Source organism: Strix aluco, chromosome 10, assembly GCF_031877795.1.
Source record: "Strix aluco isolate bStrAlu1 chromosome 10, bStrAlu1.hap1, whole genome shotgun sequence".
Classification (NCBI taxonomy): Eukaryota; Metazoa; Chordata; class Aves; order Strigiformes; family Strigidae; genus Strix; species Strix aluco.
In genome coordinates this window covers 13,342,708-13,366,522 of record NC_133940.1, presented here as the reverse complement: position 1 = coordinate 13,366,522, position 23,815 = coordinate 13,342,708, and the positions used below count along the sequence as shown (strand labels likewise).

Below are 23,815 nucleotides of genomic sequence, written 5' to 3'. Positions count from 1 at the left end.
AGCGATTTCTCACTTTAATCATACACCCACAGCAACCCAGATCTTTAAATTCAGCAATTCTTTCTCAGGTTTCAGCAAGTCATTGGCAGCCTGAGCTATTTTTGGGATATTTTCTCTACTGCAGATGCAGCTCAGGAAAACGCAGGGAGCATGCTAAAGACCTGCAGCTATTTGCCTTGTACAATTTGCTCATTTCTCTTTATTTCTCTGTTTTCCTGCACTGATCATTTAAAGGACAATCTCTCTTGCAAACAAAATCCCCGGAGCCTGATTAGAGGGACTGAAGGCTCCCAGACACGGATTGCCTGCCAGCCACAGCACGGTAAGGACATGGACACTTTTGGCTAGCCTTGCATTGCAGCTTTTTAAGCTTTGCTGAACGTTTATTTGTGTCCATCGCTTCCAAATCAACACTGCTGGCATGGCAGGCAGTCTCCAGCTCCTGGTCTCCATTTTCATTCCCTAAAATCCTCAGCACTTGTAAGTAACACATTTATACTCACCGTCTCTTTGTGTGTTCTAGAAATCAATGACTGACACTAATTTTGATCAGTTCCAGGGGTTGGGTTTTTTTCCTTACATTTCATCATCTTTCGGAGATCTGTAATTTGTAATCCTGATTGAAACTGTGGATATTTCTATTGCCTGATCTTCCCTATTTTAGGTATATTGTTAGTCTTATTATTTAGCTCAGCAAATTATTCAAATCAGGGAATGGTTTTATGTACAATAGATGAAAACATAAAAAAGACCTGCTACTGCTGATTTACAGTTATATACATAGCTTTCTTGTCTGGTGTACCGGCTCTGCTATAATACCTTTAAGCTGACACATAGCAGTGCGCTAACACTACAAAGACATATACAGCATAAAACCAATGCAGCAGACAGAGCTGTACTAAAAATGAATAGGTTTTATCATGCAGTTCTTTTTATATATGCTCACAGAAATGCACCAAGTAACCTCTGCAAGAATGGTGAGATTCCAATTTTATAGGACATACTATTTTATTGAAATACTTGTAAAAATAGTTTAACATCCTTAGGGACATGTTACTTACACATACTACTGCAGGAAAATGAACACAGTTCATGTCTAATGAATGTACAAACCAAATTCTGGGAATCTCTGGTGACAGAAATTGGAAAAGGGATTCTTTTGGTCCTTTCCTGTACTTCAGGCTTTTTAGAAAAACTGGAATTGTGTTATGCTTTATCCTTTCATGTTCACTAATATGATGATTGCAAATGGAGAATTCCCCTGAGGACTTAATGTACATCATCCAAATATTTGACTGCAACTCAGTGTTTGTTGTCCTATTAGGAGAGGTTTTAGAAAGCCTGACTTTGCACTAGAGGTAGGAAGGCCTTCAGATAGAATAAGCAATCAGAAGCTACCTGTGCCTGCTGCCAGAACAGAAAAGAGCATACTGTATGATTGTAGCCCCATAATATTTCCTATCAAACTGCTTAGACGTTATAGTCTGCAGCAGAAACAGAAGTCAGCACAGCCTTTGAAACAGTATTTTAGGAACTTATTCAAACTTCACCCTTCACCTTTTCAATATGGGAGAAATTTTTGTTCATTTTCTAGCTTGCAAATATTTCTTGAGTGATTTATAAAACTGATTGGAGGGATGGGAGAAATTATGTATGTGCATGAGGGTACTGAAGGTCTTTAAGGCTTCATTTTCAGAATGGAAAAAGTTCTGATATTTATAAGCAAAGAATTTTTTTTTAAAAAAAAAGCTATGCGGGATATAATGACTTATAACTCAGAGCACTAGAAGCAAAAGTGAAAACTTCAACTGGTAGCAATAAATTTAGGATCAGGCTCAGAAAGTCTCTCATCTATTTTGACACAATTTCTATGATACTGTCTATGTTGCTTCTGAACATAAGACTGATCTCTGAGCCTGGCTCTCTCCTCCCACTGGTGAATCTCTGCCTCTGTTTCACTGAAGTCAAAGATACTAAATTAGCTTAATGAGAAATATGAATCAATCATTTAGTCCTTAGTTCCATTTTATGGAATCCCAAATGTTAGCACTCAGTTTGCTGGAAATCTTGAGACTTGACACATTTCCCAGAGACCCCAGGAAGAAAAGAATTATTATAGCTGGATGTGTTTTGCTAAAAGTCAGCAAAGCATTTGATTGTTTACTATTAACAGAGGAACTGATATGTCATTAGACAAGTTACAAGGCATGCATATAAATCTATCTCCCATATTTCTCTCTCTCAGAAAAGTTACTCTCAGCACAAACAAGTTGATTGAAGGAAGCTCTACTAACAGGAGAGGTCTATGCAAAACTGAGTGGTTTGGGATTTCAGTGAGATAAAACTAAATACAGTGTTACACCCTTACAGAGTTTATCAAGGGGTGCTTGCTTGGGCTCGTTTTAGAAAACGTCATACTAAATTGTGCCATACAGGAGCTCCCTGGAAGTTGAAAACCCCATCTTTGTTAGAGGAGGAATATAGACCATGGGGATTAGCTCTCCAGACATTCCCAACTGAGGATACAGTCATGCTATGTTAATACACTCTTTTTTTTTTTTTTTGGGTGCATATACATTAAATCAACCACACACAAGATACTAAAGATTAACTGACTCTATAAATGTACTAATTTATAATTCAGCAGGAGCTATGAAGCCTGAAGCCAGGCACTCCATAACTCATACTTGATGGTCCTTGCCTAGGGACAAATATATAAAAGGCTAATGGATATCAATAAGGGCAATGGCTAAAGTGGAACCCATGCTGACTTACAGTAGAACTTGTTTCAGAGTCAGAATATGAGTCAAACCCACAATTATTCCTTCACTTGAACAATCACAGAAGTGGGTCCCTCCAATTTTAATGACATCCTCAGACACACACTAAAGTTACAATAAATAAGTCATTGTGCATGAGCACAGCCATGGTAATTAGGCAGTTATATTCTCTTTACCTGACTTTTTTTGTTTGTTTGTTTAGTCTTTTCAATTTTATCTTAAAATTCAGTTAAAAAAAGGTTTAATTGGTCCTGCACTACTCTAAATGGCTAGGCTAAAAGCACCTATAGTCTCAATGGCTCCATTGACATGCAGTAGGTTACTACACTGCAACAACCTGATCAGATGGCTGAGCCCTTCATTAAAATTGAAGGAATGGTTTTATTTTTCCTGGCTGTCACTTTGCACCAGACTAATTCTATTAAATCCAGTTGAGGGGCTGGGTTGAAAGAGGAGTCACCACAAAAAGTGAACAATATAAGAATTCTTCAAGGACTGGGTCTGAATTTTAATAGTCTCATAAAGTAGGGCTCTGCAAGAAAAAAATGACAAATTTTGCTGGCGATATGTTGGGAGGCAGCATCAATTCAGAGAAGGAATAGCACAGAGTAACAGAAATGAGAGGAAATGTAGAAATTTAAGGCTCATTGGAAGCAGGAATAAGCAAATGAGGGAGCAGCCTGGAGTGGCAAGCCGCAGACTTGTGTGTGAGGAGGTAGGCACTAGCTTGGCTAGTCTGAGTTGCTCAGCTCTGTCTTCTCAGTAGCTGCTGACCCTGGCAGCACCAGCAGTTCCCAGCCTTCTGCCAGGTGGCAGCAAAAGCATGAAGATGCTCTGCAGCCCATTCTCTCCGATCCTCCCATCTCCATTTCTTCCCACATCATCCCACAGCAGGAGTAGGCCTTGGCCTGCATCTGGCTCTCACCTCAACCTCAGCCTCTGCCTCTGCCAACAGTTAGAGAAGCACAGGGAGGTAGCAAGGGCTACCTGGGAAGGATGAGAGAGGGGCTACAGGGCCTGGACAGCAGGGTGGGAGTGACACAGGAATGGAGATGTAACAGCACATCCTGGGATGAGTGTGGGAAGGGACAGGTGGACAAGCAAAGTGCAGCTGCTTCCACCCAATACTTCCCAGTGTGATATGGCTGAGAAAAAGACAAATCCATTTTACAGTATGTCACTAAAGATAAAGACACTAGAGAGAGTATAGCACTGATGGCATCCTATAAGTATGGGTGGGTCCCTATTTGGAGTATCATATAGTTCTTGTCACTCACAATACAGCAAGATCAATATGCATCATAACAATGAGCCAGGAATATGAGTGCTATTAGTAAAGATACTATCAGGGAAATTCATTATTTAATATGTATGACAATGTTGGCCAAGAACAAACAGATATAAATCAAGCACAGCAACTAGAATTAGAAGAATACACTAAAGCAGTGAGATGGAAGCAAGAATCCAATCTTTTTTTTTAAGATGGAGCATGATCAATTACCAAAAGCACTGTATATTTCTGCAAGTTGCTGCAACACTATAATTGCTCCAGGACTGTTTTCTAGGTCACTGTGATACATGCTAATATAAGTGAGATAAGAATCAGTTCCTGGAGGTAATGCATGGATGAATGGATAGGTGCTATAACTGACTTCAGCAGATGTTGCTCCTTTTGACATCGCTTGTATCTCTGTACAAAGACTAAGATAACATTGATGTGATAACATCAGCCTCTTTAAGACACACCAATGAAACTAGCGCTTTGAGTTAGAGAAGAATGAATGGAGCAAACTTGGTTCTTGCTGATATTCTGAAGAATCTAGGAAATCTCTTATGAGGCTGCACAGATTAAGGTATATTGAATGTATTTTAAGTGTAAACAAGTACCAAAAAATTATTTTCGTGTTAAGATTTTTCCTCTTTTGCTCAAAAACCAAGTGACCTGGTAGTCCAACAGGTTGCTCTCACTGTGGAAGAGGGGAAGATTGAGAGCAGAAGACCCTTACCACCTTTTTCCCCAAAAGAAAATGAAATTAAATGCCACGTGGACAAGAGACAGAGACTATAGTATAGATCTGGACTGATTTGTCTGTTTGACACCAAAGCAACAGACCTTAAGCTAAAATTTTTGTCAAAACCATGTCAGAGTATCATATCTCAGTTTCTGTGTAGATTGTATAACTGCCATATAGATTACAGTATGTTTGACTTGTATACTTCAGAGGTCTTTTCACAGGCTGTAGCATCAATAAAGAGAAGGCTCTAAGTAGCCTTCAACAGAAATCAGCATTTCTGTTGCAATTAACCTTTAGAAATGGATGGCTGTTTTTTTCAAATTAACTTTTGAAAGATACCCTTGCAAAATTTATGAGTGAAATTCCACCCCTAAAACTGGAATCAGTCACTGCAAATTCCTTAATATTCAAGCATTTAAATTATCTTGAGATTGTAAGACAGTGAGGTCTCACAGCAGCAACAGGGAGTACGATATATCAAAGAGATCCATTTAAAGATGACATGTCTGAGGCTACATAAAACATCAGCTACAAGAAACAGTTCAGCTGCAGTCACTGGGTAATTTTACCTTAACTGCACTGAAAAGAAATAAATCCACTGGATGAAAAGACGAGATTTCTGGCATTTAAGATATCTAATTTGCCAAAAAATAAGTAAAATTGTTAAAACAAGTAAACTGGATACTTTAAAATGTTACCTATATAAAGACTGACTTAGTTGAATCACTTAATAATTTTCCTTAAAACTAGTTGGGAAAAGAAACCATTGTCATTAACGTTTCATGAATTTTAGTGATAATGCCTTGTAGTCTGCAAGATAGATAGATATAATCCCTGATACCATCTTTTAGCTTTCTAGACCTTGGCTCCAGTTAAACACAGCTGCAATAGATTCCTTAACCTTCTCCATTTAATCTGTCAACCTTTCTTTAGTGAGGTCTAGTGGATATTTCTCTAATCTTGCTGATTCTTGATTGTCTTTGGTTTTACTAAGCATGATGATCAGGTCAGCAATCATAAGAAGAACAACCATTAGCAAAGGCATCTAAAATGGTTTTCATTCTTGAAAATCCAAGCCCAAGACACTAGGCCAAATCACTGACAGATACTAATGACATACAGCAGATCCTAACTCCAACTTCTCCTCATTATGCAATATCATTTCCTCTGCCATGTCCTGTTAGTGACTAAAGCCACTAACTTTATCTAAAGCTAGATCAAGTATACTAACTCAAAGAATATAATATACTAATGCAGCAATTGTCTACTAAATGTAAATACTACTTTTAAAAGGGATAACAAATGCAAGCAAAATTTGGCTTTCGTTAACACTGTCTCACATTTATCCCTAAATAATTTATGCTGTGACTATGTCTTTCTTGATGCCAGACATAGTATTCAGCTGTCAGTCCTCAAAATCTGAAGGTATAAAGGGGTTGAAATGAACCATTTTTCTGTTTGCAAAGGAAAAACAAAAGGCATCAGCTGGGAAAGAGAAAAGACATTATTACCACTAAGTATGATAAGGCCTTCAGATAAGACACTGATCTAGTCATATTTATGTCTAATAATTTCACCATTTTAGAGCTAGATGGAAACAAATGATATTTCAGCCTTGCAGAGCATGCTGACATCACACAGCCCCCAAATTTAGTTCTTTCATGTAGTTTGTCTGTGCTGGTGTTATTAATAGGCACACTAAAGGGGGAACTTCACCCTGGCTCAGCTTTGACTCACTGAATGGCCTTGAGCATCACATAACCCGTCTCCAGTTCTCTATCTGCATAATGCGTTTGGCTATCTAGTGACTTTACAGAGTCATGGGGCAAATAAATGAGCCACTTCACAGAAGTTTTAGATTGCAATACACTGGCTTCCTTTATAACCCCTGTGCACTTTTGCAATTTATTTCCTGAATTTTAACATAAACCTGCCTTTTTCATGAAGGCAACCAAACTGTTTAAACAGAAAGAACTATTTAAAACTTCTAAATTAAGCTTTTTAGGATTAGTACTTTGAAGTAAAAGAATGGAACCATAGCCACATAACAAAGCTTATAGTCTCACACCCCAAAATATCTTTATTTGGTGATGTTTTTAAAAAAGATCTTCACTGTCCAGAGGAAAGGGAAGAAAGAAGTAAGCTTAATTTCTCACCATGCAGACAAATAACACATAATGTGGTTAGTAAAATCTGCACTGCAAAGTATGGTCTGGGCATACCAGATGGAAGAATCTGTCAACCAATCTCCATTACTAAACTGGCAGTGAAAAGAGCTATATTATTTTGGAATCTGAAGTGGCTCATATTCATTTGACTGCACCAGAGGACATAAATCCTCAGTGCAGCTAAGATGACTTGCCCAAAGGTAACTGAGTTAGTTACATGGTTAATTTTTTTTCCTGTTTTCCATTGAAACTATTCAAATTTTCTAGCCTTCTCTAGATTATAACTTCTCTGCTCCAAGTCTGATCCTATCTGTCTTTATTAAAGAGAGAAAGACTCCCTCCCATCAAGGAAGCCCCTGAGGGGACTTTTAAGATATTGACATGCAACACTCAAATGTTCATTTATATATAATGGGAGCCTAAAGTAAATGCAAAAATAATTTATACAGTCATCTGACATTAGTTTAAAATGCAAAGATGGACAAAGCAAGCACATTAATTATCAGAAGTTGCATAGTTCAACACTGATTATTGCATCAGTGAATGCCAGGAGATAATCTCCATGCTGCAGCTTTACAAAGTCTGGACATTACAATAAAAAGTGATGCCTCATTAGATACAAGTGATTGAATGTTTCAAGGTGGTATTCTTGAATGCTCACTCATCCATCATTTTCTTATTTTGTCTTATGACTTGATTTACTCCTTGCTTGGATTAGGGTCTAGATCAAAAATGAACAGACAGTAATGTAAAGGAATATTTATAATCCTGGGATACATGAGACATAAGTTGAACAGTATTGCCTTAACTAACTGAGCAGTGAGATGTTTCCCAAAGTTAGACCCTCTCAGCTATGCTAAGCAGGAGCACAGATCTTTGGATAGCACAACTCTCAGAGAATGGTAAATGCTATTCCATTTCTAATTATATCACTAGAGAACAGTGAGAAAAATTAATATATTACCCAAACAGGGCTGCATGTAGATATATATGAATGCTTAACAGGTCCCTGGTGTTGGAAGTACCTTGTCCACTCCACAAGAAAAAAGAATTCAGAGCTCCAGTCTAACTCACAGCTTATATGCTCATGGAACTTGGCAACAGGACAAGGAAAAAAAACTCTAAAGCTGATCTAATCACTAGTAATGACATAATTATTATGACATAACTACAAATTTATGATATATCTAGTCTGACAATGCTGGTTTTGGATGATAGTTCAAACAAGGATGCAAAAAATGCAAGGTCTAATTTACTCCCAGTGTAAACTGGCAGTATTCCCATTGACTTCAATGAGAGATTTACATGGTCACCCCAGTTCTCATTTTGGGTCAGCTTCTTTCCAATATTGAGTTGCACCAGCCTAAAAACTACTCACTCTTAAATCCAAAGCAAGCATCTCCAGGGAGGTGGGGGAAAGGCATGTTTTCATGTAAGTATCTGCATTTAGACAGAACATTTAGATTTACTGTTATTGGAGTAACTTACCCATATAAAGAGAAAAGTTCTTAAAAAATAAAATTAAAAAGCCTCAGAGGCAGAGCAGCAAGAGCCAGTCTAAAATATCTATGGGACTCTTTTATATCCAGATAACCAGAAAGCAAGACTCGAAAGCTGCTTAATGGCTGAGCAAAATAAAGTCTAACATACAATTTCATGGCAATGGCTCTGAATGTCAGATGGAAAAAGGCACAAATCCTTAGCAAAAAGAGAATGAAAGATCATGGGAAATTTGGGAACATAGAGCCCCTCACCATGATCCTGACTAGATGACAGGTTTACTGCAGAGGAAACCTGCAGTCATGTAAAGCTGAGGACAGAATAGAAGTCCCTGAAATAGAGAGTAACAAGGAAGAAAGAACAGGCAGAGCCTTAGATAGATGTAATCTGCTTGGGTTGTGTAAGCAGCAATAATATATTCAAACATTAAATCAGAATGAAATGTTTCTACTTTTTTGTTTTGTGGGAAACGGGATTTTGTTTTCATTGTGATGCAACCAAATGAGAGTTTCAAAACAGCAAAATTTCCTGAGGAAGGGAAATTGAGTTGTACTATGCAAAATACTTTAGTCATGTTAGTGTGTGAACTGCAGTAAAACACAAAAAAATGCTCCACCCTACTGCAACCCAAACTGTAAGAGGAATGAGGCTAGAGGATCAGTAGTAGCCCACAGTCAAACCAAAAGTATTGCAATGCAAAGTTCTTGATCCTGGAGAAAACACTTCACTATAACTTGGGCTATCTTTATAATTGCTGTGATGATAAAGCATTTATTTAGACACTCTACTGTATTATCTGAAAGATTTTGCCACAGACTAGCTCTATGAAGGGAAAAATTAAGAGAGAACTGAGGCAGCCAAGGGGTCCATTATGTCTTCTCAGAAGACAAAACAGTGAATCATTTATGATTAGTTCGATAAGAAAAACCACTGGTTTTAGAGCTCAGCTATAAATACACTTTTTTAATGTGGTTATTGAATTACTATTTAATGATGGTTGGTTAAAAGATGAGGTTGCCCCAAATCTGTATCCATTACCACTAAAGGATAAGTGCCTAGGACTTGTGGATAGGTTCTGTTTATTGACTTTGATATATTGCATAAATATTGGGGCCATATGGCAATGACTCAGGTCAGGGCATGTCGCTCAAAACTCTGTACAAATGTCAAAGAAGTGAAATCGCTGAATCAGTATTTTAGATATTAAAACATAAAAAGAAATACAAGTTTTATAAAAGCACAGGACTTGAACACTAGTTTCTGAACGGCTAGGTTATTTTTAATAATGATCACCTAAATTTCCATCCACTGTAACTATTGCTTCGCATCGAAAAGACTGACGGGGCTACATTGCCTACATGGCACTGCAAGTTTCTGCCACTAGAGTGTGTCAAGGCATATGTGAGGACTAAACCTCTTCATGCTCCCTATCGTTGAATTCAAACCATAGCACTGGACAAAGACAAGCAGCTTGAATCTACCATTTTTCTGATTTCCTGCTTGACTGCTAGAACTTGTCTTAAAGCTTATACTACTGAGAAGAGGTCTCCCCCCATTACTCTGCTTATGCTGGGCAATGGGATTTTCATATGAATACTGAACAACACAGGCATCCAGAAATAGTCCAGCCGGTTTTAAGATCCATTACACTGTGCCTGTGTTTTCAGTTCAATGTCAATGAAATATCCCTTCCAGGCTAAGACTTTTACTTTGATGCAATACAATAACCCTGTTATTTTGTATTGAAAAGTCAGTACATGCAGTCAATGTATGTAAATCTGTCCCTCCCTGCTTCCCTCTCTGCTGGATGTGTGCAGTTAAACAGCTGAAGTAAAATTTGGGAAAAAAACTCCACATACCTATGCAAAAACTGAAAATCTGCTGTTGTGCTGAAAATGGAGATGATCTGCTGTATTTAAGAAATCAATGTGAAGAGAAACTATAAAAGCCCCTCTCTTTGATAGTAAAAAAAAAAAAAAATCAGAACAGTTAAAATTAGAAATGCGTAGGCATAAAGCATTGCCAGTATCAAACAGAATATGTTGAAATGTACACATTTGGAAATGCTAAAAATCAGGTTCTGCCTCCATACTTTACTGAATCAAGGCTTGGCCCCTTCTCCATCTGTAAAACTGCACTGACAGCGCTCCCTTCCTCTCTCTTTTTGCTCATTTTTGTCTCTTCAGATTGCAAACTCTTCTTAGCTGTTTTGATTACAGAGGTTACCTCTTGGTAATAGTTTTTCACTGTCCAGAGTGTCACCCTCTTGCTGAAGATTTTAGCTACTAGACCAACCCGATTAACTTTTCTTTAAAACACATTAAAAACAAACAAACCGCCCAAAAAAACCAAAAACCCCAACACAACACCCAAACCATGAGAGATAGGAATCCTACACACAAATCTGTAGTCACATACATGCTCAAGTGGTGTTCTGAATGGAGACATGTAGCACTTGATTTCATTATCTACTTTACTTCCCTTCTGCTAAGCCTTTCTTAGAAACTGTAGCAGCTTTCTGAGCTTCCAAAGGTCCACAGTGTTATAGTGACAATGATGACTGAGCAAAAGACCTTCTGAAATCCTTAAGGATCCTTCCAAGTCAGCCACATAGGGTCAATACAAATAATGGGAGAAGAACTCCAGATCTGAAGATGTAGCCTTTGAGTTGCCCAGATCAGCCTGAGAAAGAGAGTCTGCCTGGGCACCTGGAGTTCTCATCTCTTGCTCTGTAACTTTACATGAAAATTTTAAATGTTGTATTTATTTGAAATGAACTAGTGGCTGACAAGAGAACAAGGAACATGAAAGAGAAGAATAGGAACACAACATTTAAGGGAAAGATCTGTGACTGATAAGGTCTCTTTCACTCAGTGTATACTGGGCTAATGATACATTAGGTAGGTATCCCACAATCACATCAGAACTAAGAGATCCTTCTTTTCATGTGTAGCCTGCTGAAATCACAAATCCTTGCACTTCCGTCCCAAAGAATAGGAGTACAGCACAGGCAGAACATGCAGAAAGGCCCAAGGTACAATACAAGGGAGGAACTATTATCCTTACACACCAACAGAGGTGTAAGTAAATGTCTTTTCACAAGTCACCTGAAAATTATCAGGACAGTGTCTCCTGAAGATTTCATAAATAGAGTGAGCAAGTGAAGTTTTCTCCAGTTCACAAACCAAACCAAAAGGTCAGAAAGAAGAGGAAACCTCGGTTCACATAGAGCTCACACAGAATATTTTTTCCTTACAAAATAGCAAACTAGTAATTTTAATTTGGGGTAAACATGAAATATTACATTTAATTAAAAATAAAATGTTTCATACCATTTTTATAAAAAACATCTTCTACTTTTTTCATTTAGAGTAATTTTGAAGTGGAAAATGGTATTTCAGTTTCAAAAGATGAAAAATTTCATTTTAAGAATGTTAAAATACTTCCTTTAAAAACTGAGAACATGTTTTTATAGTTTTCTTATTATTTCATTTGAAACTATTTGCCTAGTTCAACCTAATCTCAAAAATGGTCCCAGTCCTTTCAAACCTCTGTTATTCTAGGAATTTTAAAATAATTCAAAATTTTTGTCCAGCTCTATTTATAAAGTCAAGCAGCATTTTGGCCCTACAATCTTGGGAAAGGAAATATTCAAGAGTCTTTCCAAAATAGCTTTCTGTTTCCTGCCACTGTGTCCCTAGTTGCTTGCATCCTCGTGCAGCGGTAGCTCTACCCCCACTGCGGCAGTCCCTCATTAAACATTTTCTCGAATTAGAGTGTGAAGGCTAGAAAGTGAACTTGCTGCCTTTATAAAGAGGGAAGAACACCCAGGAGAAGGTATTTAAATTATGTCCTGAGGCAGAATGAAGTTGATTTATGTCAGGGATTATTTTTATCACTCCAGTCAAGTAGAAGTTATGCAGCAAAGTCTGCATAGGCACAGACACGCAGCACTGTTCTGTACCAGGCTCTGAAAGTGTTTGAAAAGAAAGGAAACTTAACAGCAGGCGGAGCTCTGTCCTTCTGCAGCCCTTCCCGCAGTTCTCCACGGGGAGGGTTCCCAGCCAGCCCCCCAGGAGCTGCCTCTGCTCAGGTGGGCACCAGATCTCCCCGGTTTGTGCAGCTCAAGGCAGACCTCGCCCGCGGATTGCCAGAGGAAGGAGACTGTTGGGTTTGGCTCCTGCATCTACCGCTCCACACTTGCCCCGGCGCAATGATGACGGAAAGATGGGATGGTTATGGCAGAATCGCGTGCCCCTTTCTTCGCTCGCATACTGCCACTAAGCATCTCTGATTCGTGCTGAGATCAGGAGAGCTGAACCGTGAACACCTGAGAGCTTTCCCCCTCCTTTTTGGGCTGGGTCTGACACAAGAAGGAATATATTCTGCCACCCCTGAGACCTCAATCCAAAGCCAATGGCCTTTCAATTGATTTCAAAAATCCTTGGATAAAACCCTAACCAACTATCTCTGCACAGTAAGAACATGAAAACAAAACTAAACCCCCACAACTGTGAAATTACCTCTGGAAGAGGAATGGCTATTCCTCAAGATTTTTTTCTTTGAAAAAAGGCAGCGTACTTCCTGAGTTTTTAACATGTAGAGGCATGTATCCAGTTGCCTGAAAGAATATTATCTAAAACATTAAACCTCTGCATTTAATTTTCATGGGTAGAGAAGGAAAATCAGTAAAAAGCTGTAGAATAAAAATCAGAGCAATGTTTCCAAGCAGCCTATTAAAATAAATAAATTACTTAGATATTAAAATTCTCTTGCAGTTTTCAAAATACAAACATTGCACCACATTTCCAGTGCTTGCAAGCAAGAACAAATTCATTATAAACTAACACAAAACTGTATTTTCCTGTGCCACTGGTGAACAAGTAGTGATGTGCAAGCTCATAAATAGGAAATTTAAATGCATTTCTATGTTAATAAATGTAATGATGTATATCGCTGAATTTTAATCATCTAGTGAATATAGTTCCTAAACTGCAGAGGGTAAGGAACTAATTGGATTCTCCTCATCTTGTCTGTTGGCTGTGAGTAGCATATTGTGCATTCCCTAGAACTGAAAAAGGACAAGACTCTGGAAAAGGAAGGAGTTACATCCAGAGACCATGAAGTAGTTTGAACTTTATGATGAGGAGCTTTTTATCTTTTTTCTTCTTTTAAATTTTCAGAGTAAAAATACCACTTATTTTAAGAGACCCCCCCACCCTTTGAAACAAACACAATTGAGAATCAGTGATATGTTATAAAGATAATTATCAAAATAGTAACTAAAAGAAATAGTTCTTAGAGCAACTCACATACTTTAATCTCTTTGAAATTTCAGACAGCACATCTTCACAAGAGCTAAGATGTGATTTTACATTATTTTATACAAGTGTAGAGATGCAGTGGATATATATGTTTTCCTAATGGACCTATCTCAGTTCTTGACATTTTGAATAGGAGCAGCAAAAAGCACTAAGACATCAGATGGCTTAATGCAAAAATAAAAAATTAAAAAAAAAATTTAGCAGAAAACATGTACACAGTATGTGGTATATACATACTACACTCACAAACTTTATTCCTTTCTTGGCATGAATTTTCATGGCAACATTACTTGGAAGTAAAACATAAAGATTATAACATATATTACAGATTTAACATGTATAAATAGTGTTCTACCAACTAAAATCCAAAATTTGTTTGAGTCTATATTATATTTCATTATATTTTTTCCTGTTATGAGAGGAATCTCGTATCATTCCTATGAGATAATGACATCTAATAAGAGCAGATGAAATTTGCACAGCAGTTTGCAAGAGAGAACTATTTTTTAATCTCCATTTTACATAAACAAAGCTGATAATAGCAAACCTTCTGGTGAATAAATTATTAGCAATTAGCCTTAATTGGGGTAGTGTATACTATCGGAGCATTTCAGTGGTAGACAAATGCAATTTGAGAGAGGTTTATTCTCCAGCAGTAAAATAACAGGCTGAGGTCACTTTAAACAAATGTTTGAAATTGAGTGTATTATTAGTGTTTCAATCACTGCCAATTGCCTTTACTTACTATAATTACTGTTTCATAAGATTTAGAACAAACATGTTTTGCTATCTGCTGCAAGACAACATGTCACAAATTGAGGTGATTCAGATTGAGACTTGTCTTATTGGAAGCACATTCTGAAGCCAAGACTTTAATCCTAATATAAATTATTCAAATCTCCTCACAACTGTACCTGTTTCCTTTAAAAAATAAAGTAAATCCTGTATGAATTTTGCCCTTCCTGCTCAGAGATGGCTGCTCCTCTGATTCTCTTAGTCAGGACTCACCCATTCCAAGTATTAATTCCTTTCTAACACGTTTCTTTTCCTAATTTTCCAAAAGAAATCTTACTGACCACAGCTATCTGATTTTATCAAAAGTAACTAATTTACAGCTTTCTACAAGCTTCGGGGAGTGGATTCCCTTTTTCCACAGAAGGGCGATGCAAGAGGCCATCCTGTTTTACCTAGCAAATGAAAAGCAAACGTTGGAATAACCTACTTGCAATCTAATGCGTTAGTAATGAACAGAAAACTACCTGATAATGTTTCTCATGATAATTTTTTGCACACTGCTTTGGATGATGACCAGCAGTGGCCTTGCTGAGGGAACATATGGTTGGGACACTGATGACCGGAGATGACATGGCATTGACTTTAGTGACTTACCCAACACTTTTAAAGCAGACTCTTTTGATGTCCTAACTTCTATGGTTATAGTAAGATAATGCCATCATATTTTCATAAGTAAAAAGTACATACATTTTCCATTGTCATCAGTTGGAGAGCTATCTCAGCATTTCTCATCTTGTGCACTTGGGAATACTAATTACTTAAAATACTGACAATCATAAATATCTGTAATATTAAATGCTGTATAAACAAGTAACTATTTTTCCAAGAGATGCTAAATGTTTTAAAATAGAAAGCTTAAAAGTTTCATAAGAAATGCATTCATAATGTATCAGCTTTGCAAAAAAAAACCCAAACAAACCTCCAAACTTTTAAGTTATCTTTCAGGGGAAAAAAAGGTCTATGTAGGATAGTTAGCACAAATGACTATTATCATCTCCTTGGTCTTGGACTCTGTGAATGTATGAATACAATGGTTCATACCACTTCATACATCTCAGAACAGGTTTCCCGCATTGTCCTCATGGGGCCCATAAGAATTGAAACTCTGCATTAAGGCAATAATTGTAATCAAACCACATACTTCAGCCAGCAATCCACAGGACTCAGGAAGGAGTTAGTTTCCCTGATGCACAATTAGTTTCCCTGATACACAATTAGTTTTTATCTATTGGATTTAGGTTTGGGTATTTTTCACCTCCCCCTGAAGCACCAGTTCAGCCTTAGTTGTTTGGACACACATCCAAACTCTACCCACCCAGATCAAGTCAGAAATTAAATCAGATAGTGCCAACAGACTTTTACAAATAAAACCAATGTAATTCAGCAGTGTATAAATCATATTCATCCACTGGCAGCTGTGCAACTTCTAAAGCTCATCTGGTGATTCTTGTTCCAAAGCAAAAAGAAATAATTTTATATTCAATTTAACAGTTTCTCAAATAATTCCACAAACTTTGCATAGCACAAATGGCTTTTCTGATATCTTGATTTATTTTTCCCTAGTAGTGACAACTATATAAGTAGGACTAGAAAAGTGTACTATTATGTTACAGAATTATGGTTTGGTTAATATATTTCTAGTCTGTACAGCACAGCCCTCACCCTCCACAATCCTGAGACCCTTCCCTCTCTACTTTCTCCCTACTCAACATTTTTTGTTTTTACAGCCCTTTGTCTCAAGCACACAGCCTAGCTCAGCCATGGAGTCCACCCCATGATGGACTGCAGCTTCAGACCTCTGAATGAAATAGAAATATGATCACATTTGACATGGCTTCTTTTCCTCCTGATATCAGCATGACAACACAGCTGATGGCAGCATAGGTATGTTAGAGCCTGGGCTGCTGCTAAGGAGAAGGGAAACATGGTAGCAATGTGACTTTAAAATCTATATGCACACAAGGTCTTTCACACATCTCCTTACCTCTGTACTGGGAAGAGAAATACAGAAGTCACACACAGCATTATTTCTCTATTCCTTGGATAACCAAGGAGGGCTACCCGTGGGATCAGAACTCAAACAGAAAATGCTCATCCTCTTCACTCCACCTCCATAAAGGCTATCAAAATCACATGTAATGTTTGGGGAGACAAGAATTCTGCACCTCTTTAGGTGCTGACAGCACTTAGAACAAACTTAATTTGATCTACTTCTGATCCCTTTTCTGTTTATGTCCCTGGTGCAGGTAGTTCAAAGAACAGGATTTTCCTTATCCCCCTTCTTCTCCTCTGCCAAGTCCTCTGTGTTGTTCTCTGGACTTAGTTCTTGGCAACTCTTACTTCCCTCTCTGTCTGGCAGACAAGGCAACCTTCGGGACCCTTATGCTCTTAGTGTCACCACAGGGCAGAGGTTACGATTCATAGAGGAGCTGTCTCCTGCCAGGCAGTGAGCGGTATGCTAATGTGACAGCTTGGCAAGTATTTGAGAATGTCACTTCCAGCAAAATAACTGTCCTGAATGGCATTTGTCATAAATACAACCACATATCCATCAACAAAAAAGCCCTACAAAATTCAACTCTAATATATATTTTAAATGGGATGCCCACAGGCACTTATGAGTACATGTCAGTAGCCGTATGTGCTGCAATCCTCCTCTTTATATATATGCCCAGCATAATCCTTGCATGCACCATATATCAAATCTGTATTCCCTTCTTTGGAACCAAGATTAATGTAAAAATTTCAGAATTAATTCAAATGCATTAAACAGAATATGAATCTTCATTACTTTGGCTACCAAGCAGTTAAAGAATGTGGCAAATGACCAAATCATCAGTCTGCCATTCAGTTTCAGCTATGTGCTGGGCTACCATTTCATTTCAGGTTCTTCAAAGCCCTGCAGCTGAACTACAGACGGGTATTTAATGCAGAATTGTATCTTTTGGGGGAATGTGTTATTTTTAAATACTTAATAATTATGAATTCATTTGCCGTTCTTTTTATAAGCAGGGGATCATAATGAACTCATCTGTTATTCATGTGAATGTCAAATGCGTTCCCACAGGAGTTTTATTCTAATTCACTATTAGTTAGTGGACTCATAAAATAAAATGCTATCCATTTTTTACTCTGAACATGTAACGCTTGGTAATTGTTCATCAAACGGTAAATGTAAGATTTTTCTTTGATAACTTTCAGTTCTGATTTAACCAGGTAAAGAACTACGCTTAAAATAAGGGTACCTTTAGAAACAGTTAGAAGTAGATTTGATAATCAGTGAGTCTTCCATTTAAAATGCAATGAATGAGATTATCATGAGCTAGTATTTTAAAACGTGGATGCCTTATACTATAAGCATACATGCCTGAACAACGTGCATTCCACATAGCAAGACAAACTGTACCCCAGTATAAATGCCTAATGATAGTTCAATGAAAGATGCATTTTCAGTATTCATGAGGTGATCACAACAGTTTTGATGCAGCTGTGCTACTGCAATAGAAAATTCAGAGGTGAGATACTTACAGGTCACTGCAGGATTTGAATGTGATGACACTGGACAGTGGGACTTTGATCTATGAAAACAAACACAAACTAAGCAATACAAAAACAGAGAATTCAGACTTTGATTTGGGTTTTTTTCAGAGAGTTAAATACATGGGGGTTTTAATGAAATTATTTCAAAATTCTTCTAAATCCATAAACTGAATGTTAGCTGTAAGGACTTACCCCACGAAATGATAGCTCTGAAACATTTCAGCAATGGTTTCTTAGATCCGACATGCCGTGCTAGGCTTCTCCTCAAGTATGTCCAATCTTGAAATGCTCTTTAGAAATGTTAAACAAAATTAATGAATTACTATAAAGATAGGGAGATGGTAACAAATCCAGAATCCCACTTGTAATTGGAACCACTAGATTAATATGTTTATAGTTTTACTTTAAAATACACAGGCAAAGTTCTTTTTTTCAGTTGAAGTAACAGAAGGATATGTTTTTAGTGTTAAGGATAATCTCAATTACTTTTTTCTGCATGGAAATGGTAATTTCCTCAAATCAAATGTACAGTCTTTAAATCAAAATATGTTACCCCTGTTCAATCTCTGGCAGTCAGTAGGTTTTTAGAATATTAACCTTGAAGAAACCGTTGACAAAAACGAGCATGCAAACTAAAGCTCAGATGTGAGTCTTGATGATCACAGAAATTTCTGTATGTTAAAGGTTGTAACTTCACGTGTTATAACCATTAGCAGAAAAACATAATCAGCAAGAGTACTTCCTGAATGCTATGATTTCTTTCATAGTTGAAGAAATACTATTTACTTTACTCTTTTAAAATACTTTTTATTTAAATAATGATAATGTTAAAAACAAAAGGTCTGTCTTTAATTGCTGTAACGTCAGATAGGAGGGACTGAGTTATAAAGATAATGTGGAAACAGGAATATCAGAAACAGTGAATGAAGGGAAGAGTGCACATGAGGGCTAACACTACTATGACAAGAATTGGGTGAAACTTTGTTGAAGCTTGCATGTTGATCAGCTGCTTTTTTATTCAAAATGAATGTAATGTATTTATTTTATACATTAAATAACTGTGACAAAAATTATCCCACCAGCAGGCAGCCTGAAGGCCCTCTTCTAGAGTAAGAATACAAATGTAGGAGATAGGAAGAATGAGAAAACATACAGTTTTGTTTAATGGAATTTGTGCGTGCATGGATGTGTATCTGTATAAATACCACTTTCCTTGAAAGCAGAGGATAGCTCAGGAGACCTAGGAACAGACAAGTCATTCATCAATTTACAAGGGAACCTACAGGTTTAAAAGGCCTGATTTTGAACTCATCATTCTGTAACGGTGAAAGTCTATTGACTTCATTGGAGTAATTTGATTTATACATGTCTGAAAGAAGAATTGACTTTTGCAACAGAAAGTACATTAGAAAACACTATGCTGGAGAACATGAATTCTACAGAAAGGAAGCAATAAAACTAATGAAGTAACTATGAATAGTGAGGTACCAAATGCTACCAATTCCCACAGATTCAGTTTTATTCAGAAGCTTGCAGGACTTGGGGTTCAGGCTTGCTAGTCTCCTCTAAAGTCTTAAGGATACAAGAAAGAGTTATGGATGCGGTGCACATGAGCTGTTTGGCTTTTGCTACCACACCCAAAAGAAAAAAAAGAAGAATCTGCAGGACTGAATACATTAAAGCAGAGGGGGTGAGGATGAGAGGTGACTCCGAAGTGCTGTGATGATCAGCCTTACTGGGGTTGCACTCACAAATTGCCAATGATGAAAGTAATAACTGCAATGAGAAAGGTTTTGCTGGAGCTCTGCTAGCTTTTTGCCACAAAGGGTAATATCTGCTATTAATTAACATTCTATTTATATTGCTAGGCTCTTTTAAGACAGTGTATTTAGTGCTTTGAGCAGTTACAGGTTGATAGCGCTGAAGCACCAGCACCTTTATGGCAAAACACTGGCATTTGTCAGTTTTTCCTTTGTGCAGAAAAAGAGAAAGATAGGTGCACCAAAGTGACACAAATGGTGATTTTATAAAACTAGTCAGAGAAAGGAGGATCAGCATGACATTCAGGGTGATGTCTACAGCTCAGAAGCACTGGGAGATATAAGGTTAAGTAATTTAGGCATTGAGTATGAAGAATGCTAATACTTCTAGGGAAAAAAGTAAAAAAATACATTCAATAAATAATATGTTACAATACCAAAGAAGGAGAAATACTTATGAATGACACGCATATTTTTATAAGCTGCAATGGTCTACTGCAGCTAATGAACATTCTTTCAAAACAACAGCCAAAATATTTCATGAGGCGTGACTAAAAACATCTAATATAAAGTGATTAGATATTCCCACCTGGAACAGTGGAAGCGGTTCTTGGCCATTGTAAGATTAACACATTCTTTTATAGAAGTGAGAATGGTAAAGGGCAAGCAGAAGGATTCACTGATTTTCTGCTGCTCGCAAAGATTAAAGAAAAAAGTTCTTCAGTCTTTGGAGAAAAGAACAGTATCTCTCATTTCTCTGAAAGGAATAGAGAGATGACAGCTTCAATGCTATCTGAGCCGTGTAAAATACCAGAGCAAGGGAGCATGAACCTAAGCTAAGAACTGGTCATTAGAGGAATGAAGGTGGAATTCCTTCACACCAACAGCTAGATAACATGTGCAAAAAGATAGCAAAAGCAGCAGCCAGAAGAAATGAAATAATTTCACAAGAAAATTAAATAACATCTGAAGAAGGAATCTCAACATAGTCTTACATCAAAAGGAAGATCAAAATTTATGCCCATTAGCTTCCTTACAGGGGAGCATTTCTGTCATCCTAATCAATTAACATTGTTAACAATCAATTAACATTGCTAACATTCCTCTGTTTTCTGAAATTTCTGCTCCTTGCATTAACTAAATTTACATGAAAGCTTCATTTGGGTGTTTTTAGATGAGGTGTAAAATCAAGTGCTGACCACTTGGGATGGTTAAAGATGTAGCGCAATTGTTAGAAACAGGCATGTAATCGTGGTGTCCTGATCAGATTTTAATTTTCAGCAATTGCATTCTATCCTCCTAATTGACTCATTCATTTGAAAATTAATGATTACAGTTTTTCCTAATACACCTAATTGTTGTGTCCTACTAGATTGTTGCTAGGTTTCATTAGGGGTGGCTGTATGATGCCTATATATCGTTCTAAATTTATTAACTTAAAGCTCTTAAAGCTAGCACTTTCAACTCTTCAGAAATGAGAAACGCTATCAATACGTATGGTTGCTCTACAGTAGTGGAAAACATTTTGTGAAGGAGACCAACGACAAACAGCCATGTCAAAAAATATGTCCTAAGGCTTATTATTAATGTATCAACCAGCATAAATCACTGTAGCTCCACTGACCTCAATGAAACCATGGTGGATTTATACTGAGAATATAGCTATGTAAGCTACATCCTCTTTTATCACTGTACAATGGAAAAATACGTTCAAAAAAGATAGGATATTGCATTAACATAATACTTGAGGAACATTCCAGCTCACAGAATTAAGTTAAAAGAAATCCATTAAAAAGCTACAACTAGTCTCACCTTTCATTTATTGTAAGGACTTTGATCCCGAGGTTTTTAATTAAATAACTTTTCTGACTCCATTGCTACATTAAATGTTTTTATCTCTAGTTAGAAAATTGTCTAGTCCTAGATATTTAGTTTGACAAATAACATTTTAGAATACATGGTGCTTTTCGGTTTTCCTGTTTGTTTGGTTTGGAGGGTTCATTTGGTGGGGGCTTCTTTTGTTTGTTTTGGGTGTCTTCTTGTGAGTTTTTTTCAACAAACCACTGCCCAGCTTTGCAGTGCAAGCTCCATGCACAGATGGTTTAACAGGACCAAACCCTAAATTTGCATAAGAGCGAAAAATATCTGTAAAACAATGTTAATTTTAAAATAACACAGATTGTATTCACAGTATGGTGAAATTATAACATAGCTCAAAATATGAAACAGGGCCAGGATTCCAGTAACACAACATGTGAGGACCTTTTGTCTGCTGGCTGGTATCACATCCTGAGATGACTTTTTGTACAAGATTTTTTAGAAGAGACTTCAATAGGGGCTTGATATATGGAACAATAGCAGGATATGGCCTCTAACTGGTAGGAACAATTACTGTTCTCAGACATGTGCAAGTTAACTTCCATTAACTTTATTGGATTTTGTGCACACTTTCTGGCCTAGATTCAGAGCTGCAACTAATTTCTCCTGGGGACAGCTGAGACAGGGAGCGTACTGAAGAACAGTAACTATTCTGTCGAAGCAGAATATACTGAGGAAAGCTCACACGAGTCTCAAAAGTGTGATAGACCAGTTTGGGAATAATGTGAGAAAGTAACACAGGCAAACCTACTTTCTTCCCAGCTTCACTCATAATACCTTGAAGGCTGCAGGGCAAGGGAAGAGTTGTCTAGACTGTCCCCACAATGGGTGGAAACTCCTCAGACCAAAGGAATTCTCAGCATGTAAATCTTCCAGTTTTATGGCAGGCCCATCCAAAAAAGATCATTATGATGGGAAGATACAAAGATAGAATTTAGCCTTTGAATTTTGGGAGATGTAAGTGCAGACTCTTCTCTAGAATAATAACTAACAACTTCATAGAGATGCTAGCTGTTTACACTGTTCAATTGGTGGAGTTTTTGGTTTTTACAGAATTAACTGTGGTATAATGTTTCCTCTAGTTCTAAGAAAGTGGAAAATAAACTATTTTGAAAAGAGGGTTTTCTGTTTCATTTCCTTCATTCCCTAGCTCTGACTTTTCTACAGTCTGAAGCATAAACTACTTCCCTTCACTTTCAAGGCCCTTTATCCACCTCTTATCTTTCCTCAACTGGCTTTCTTCACCTATTATTTAAAATTTAAAAACTTCTGTGATTTCTGACAGCTTCCCCATAAATGCATGCAATGCCAGTTTAGGCTGCATCTTCTCATTTTTCACCAGTACTGTTTAAGCTGCCCAAGGCTATTAATTCTCAATTTTGTACAGCCACTCCAACAGGCCAACACGGATTTTTGTGCTGCCCTCTGATAAACCAGACTGGAGAACTGATTTGGCTGAGAAATAATCGAGGGAAAAGAATAATTGTTTTTCAGCTTGATCTTCTGCCTCACATCTGCACAAACAGCTGCATGAACACAACAGAATGGGTGGGACAGGAAAGGGAACAATTAGCTGAGGTAGAGCTGCTTAAACCAACATTACTACTACTGCAGAAATGCACATGGAACCACAGCCTAAACGTGCTATTTTAAGTACCCGTTTAAATCCCTCACCTGTCACAGTGCCTATTAAAAGAATTGAAACTAATAAGGCAAGGATTATATCACTCCTGCTTACCGATGCAGCCAAGTTTTGTCTCATTGTTTCCTCGTTCTGGCTGTTCTTGTAATTAGATTGTAAGATACTAAGAACATAGGTCACCTTTTGGCCTACATGAGAACAACCTGACTTCTACTACAGTCAGTGCAAATTCTACCTCTGATTCAAAAGGAATTGGATCATGTCTGATACCATTTGCCCCAAGCTACCAGCCATTCTGATGTTTTTGTTAAGGAGATCAATCCTTCAGAACAGCTTTGGATCACTGAGAAACATCTTTCTACAAATAATTCTGGTTTTCTTATCAGCATTTCTCTAACAGCTCTTTTCAAGAA

The 23,815-nt window shown here is 37.4% G+C and overlaps 1 protein-coding gene across 1 annotated transcript in view; it reads left to right on the top strand.

The window, feature by feature from the left end:
• Window positions 1-388: 388 nt before the first annotated feature.
• AMMECR1 (AMMECR nuclear protein 1) overlaps window positions 389-23,815 on the top strand; it is a 109,623-nt gene continuing 86,196 nt past the window's right edge. Inside the window, exon 1 of the mRNA XM_074835313.1 lies at window positions 389-480. The gene's annotated coding sequence lies outside the window, so the exon portion shown is untranslated. The remainder of the gene's footprint in view (window positions 481-23,815) is intronic.